The sequence below is a fragment of the Fomitopsis serialis genome (assembly GCF_022376445.1).
Source record: "Fomitopsis serialis strain Sig1Antser10 chromosome Unknown B0H18scaffold_326, whole genome shotgun sequence".
In the NCBI taxonomy this organism is placed as follows: Eukaryota; Fungi; Basidiomycota; class Agaricomycetes; order Polyporales; family Fomitopsidaceae; genus Fomitopsis; species Fomitopsis serialis.
In genome coordinates, this window is record NW_025955286.1 from 35,315 (window position 1) to 39,472 (window position 4,158).

Genomic DNA, 4,158 nt, shown 5'->3' on the forward strand with positions numbered 1-4,158 from the left:
CCGGATGAGGACGAACGGGTCGAAGTCTCGAATGCCCTCCACTGAATCCATGGTACGGGCGCTTACATTGCCCTCCCTTCCACGTGATCGATCAATCCTATTAGACTTCGTTCTCTCTAAACTTACACTCGTAGTCCGTCGGTAGTCCCTTGCTGATCGCCTCACCGTTGCGGTGACATTCGACACGGAAGAGCCGCCTGGATAGTCGTTCTTGTAGCGGTAAGTATGTGCCATTGTGCGTATTCCACCTCTTCTCATGATATTTGCCCAGAGTCAAGCGCGGGTCTTCGTATGCTCGCCCGACATACAAGTCATCGTACCGCGTCCTTCGTCTCCCTCCATTTTCTGGCGCCGCGTCTGCTATGCAGGCAGAACTCAACCTCCTCCGGGCCATCAGGCTCAAGTCGAGCACGCGGTAACCGTGGCTCTACTCGCCCCGTAGCATCATCATCGGCGTCCGCACTGGACCCTGCGAAGCTCATCGGTCAACTCGACAAGCAACTGCAAAAGTTCCATGCTCTACCGCTCGATGGTCTCACCCCTAACGAAGTCCAAGTATTTAACGAAGCTATCATGGCGTTGAGGCAGGCCGTGAAAACGGCAGACACGCGCACAGCATGCCACATCTGGAGAATGCTGAAGGACCGCCACATGCTGCGCTTCTTCGGGCCTGTCCACTACAACCTGTTCTCCAGGTTCGTGGAGGTCGTCTGCACGAAGAGGAAAGAATTTGCAGCATGGTCGGAGCAGGAGAAGAAGGCACTGCCGGAGTTTGCGGTGTTCTCTGCGGTGGGCGGGGCGACGGAAGGGCTCAAGCAATGCATGCTCGTACATATCCGGGAGAACAATCCACAGGCCGTCATCGAGCTGTATGAACAATACTGGGCGTCGCTGGAGACGAAGGCACCGTTGTCGGAAACGGGCCAGGCGGACAGCCAAGATCCTATGCAGGCAGACGGCGAGCAGGCAGATGCTTCTGCTACGAATACTTCATTGAACCCGGCCGCGAACCTCGTTCGCGGTGATGTCCTGCTTGCAGCTTTCACTGCCTTTGCCATGCAGAACTCTTTGGTCGGTGCCTTGCAGATGGCCCTGCGGACAACCGTCCGTGTACCACCCAGCGTGATTGCTCCCTGGCTGCAATGTCTTCCCGATTCACAGCTGGGCGAACGAGTCGAACAGTTCGTACGCCGCTTGGATGTAGCGAAGTTGCTCGCTCACCCTTCCGCTCTCACGAGGCATCTGTCCAACCTCACGAGAGACCAAGCGGCAGGAACCCTCCAAAATTTCTACCGCCGCGTTATGGACGGCTTAACGGGACCGAGTCGATGGCTGGCCGTCTCGCAAACCCAGAAAGACGCAGACAAGCTAGTCGTCGTTCCGGGATTTACGTGGCAGTCCTTCATTACGGCATTCATGCACTGTCGCCGCACGGATCTCGCACAGAATGTGTGGAACGACGTAATCAAATTGGGCATCCGGCCTACCGTGACGATGTGGACGGCTCTCATCGAAGGGTACGCGGAACTCAAGGCGCCGGACGACGCTCTGAGTACATGGGACGTCATGCTGTCGCAGGGCATCAAGCCGGACGCGTTGGCTTACCGTGCGCTTATCTATGCCCTGTACCATTCCAAGAGGATTGACGAAGCCGTGAAGCGGTTCGAGGAGTTCCAAGGGGTGCGGGCGAAGATGTCCCCGCAGCCCGAGGAGGCGACCGTGTTGGTTGTGTACAACGCAATGTTGCACGGTCTGCTGTTCTACAATCGGGAAGAGCAGGCTCGCGCGCTGCTTGGGAAGATGCAGTCCGAGGGTCCCAAGCCGGATATTGTGACCCACAACACCTTCCTCCGTTGGTATGCGCGAAAGGATCAGCTGAAGTCATTCGCCGAGACATTACAGATGCTTGAACCTTCCGGGTTGAAGGGAGATGTATACACCTACTCCATCGTCCTGTCTGCGCTGATGAAGGTCCGGGACGACGCGCCTCAAATCATGCTCAATCTCATGCAGAGACATGGTGTTCGGCCGAACACTGCGACTATGACCTCGATCATCGACCAGCAGATGGGGACACGAACCGAAGTTGGCCTCCGCTCGGCGTTGGATCTCTTGGGAAGAATGGAGAGAGGTGATATCGAGGGCGCGGACCGAATGAGGTGACCTACACTGCCATTTTAACGGCCATTCACCGCAGCGACTGGCTTGATCGCAAGGTGGTCGACGAATACCGGCAGACGCTTTGGGACCGCATGGAAACTCGGGGCATCAGACCGAAAAGGACAACATACAATATTCTCATTAAGGCGTGTTTCGACAACCCCGACCCAGAGGGCGTGCAGCAAGCTATGCAGTACTATCGGGACATGACGAGGAACGGGGCATTCATGGCCAACGATACGTGGTGGATCCTATTGCATGGCTTGCAGCGCCGGAAGGAGTGGGCGGTGGCGAACGAGCTTGTAGAGGATATGCGGCGGAGGCAATTTGTACCGTCGGGAGCCCTTGCAGAGTTGATACAGGTAGTTAGGAAGCGGACTGGCGAGAAGAGAAGGGCTGGGCCGGCCAGCTACTTCTGATTCGCAACGCACAGGGTGTCACGACGCATTGACTGGGCTGAGGTCGCCCAAAAAGAAGGACTTGCCGAGTCCCACTCTGATGTACCTGGCATACGCTGTGGCCGGTATGAGCCCATGAGTCGGGTGACATGCACGACGGCAGTACGCACCCCAGAAGCTCCACTTCCTGCCCAACCAGCGGCCGAATATTGGCATGAGGACGACGGAGAAGAGCTGCTGGAGCTGGCCAAGGCTCTCGCGCCACTCCTGCTCTGCGAGCTCGTCGTCGTCTGCGGCGTAGGAGGTGTCTGAGGCGACGGAGACGCTGTCGAGGGAGTCGACGGAGCGAGACATGGCGTGCGGAGGATGGAGGCGAGGATCCGGGGAGCAGGGCGTCATCGGAGCCGCGGGCAGCCTGCAGAGGAGCCGAGGACCGGCCGGGATCAGCCACGCGCCGGCTCGAGCGCCTCGCAGTGCCATCGCTTCGCCAGTCCAACTCTCCTGATTCCCTCCACCTCGCCCGCTGCATCGAGTCCCGGGCCACATCAGATGCATCATGGACGCAACCGCCTCCCCCTCACGACGCAAGCTCGTCGGCCAGCCTCTGCTCTATGCCATCTCCGTCTTCGCCAGTCTTGGTGTGTTTTGGTGAGTCCCTACTCAGCCCCAGCCAGCGTGGTTGCTGACACCCTCTCCAGTTTGGCTATGATCAAGGGTAGGCGCTGCCCACAGCACTGCCATACATTTCAGACTGAAGACGAGCCTCGCAGAGTCATGTCTGGGGTCATCACAGGGCCCCACTTTCGTAAATTCTTCAACAACCCTGGCCCAATCGAGGTCGGGACGATGGTCGCCGTACTCGAGATTGGCGCATTCAGTGAGTGTAAAGCGTTATCTCGGATGCACCGTCTTGACGTCTGTTCGTACAGTCACGTCCATCGCGGCCGGTCGTGTTGGAGATACTGTGGGGCGACGGGGAACCCTCTTCATCGGCGCCCTGATATTCGCCGCCGGGGGCGCGGTTCAGACCTTCACTCCCGGTTTCTGGGTCATGGTTGTGGGCCGTATCATCGCCGGCTTCGGCGTTGGTTTGCTATCGTACGTCCCAATGTCTCCTGTACCCTTGACCAGTGTCCAACGCCCTCATTTCTCCAGAACGATTGTACCTATATACCAGAGTGAGATATCGCCGCCGAACCATGTGCGTGTAATCGGGTGTTTGAGCGCCCACAATCTGACACCACCTATAGAGAGGCGCATTGGCCTGCATGGAGTTCACCGGGAACATCTTCGGATATGCTTCTTCAGTCGTACGTAATTCTCTTGCGTCGGCCCCCTGGTGTTAAGTATTGCCATCAGTGGATCGACTACTTCTGCTCGTTCATAGACTCGGACTTATCCTGGCGCATTCCGTTATTCATACAATGTGTGATTGGAGCTCTGCTCGCAGCTGGTACCGCCTTGATGCCGGAGAGCCCTCGGTCAGTTGCACTCCGTTGTCATTCACTTCATGCCACTAACCGATATCACGCGCTAGATGGCTGATTGACACTGACCAGGACGACGAGGGTTTGCAAGTACTGGTTGACTTGCACGGTGG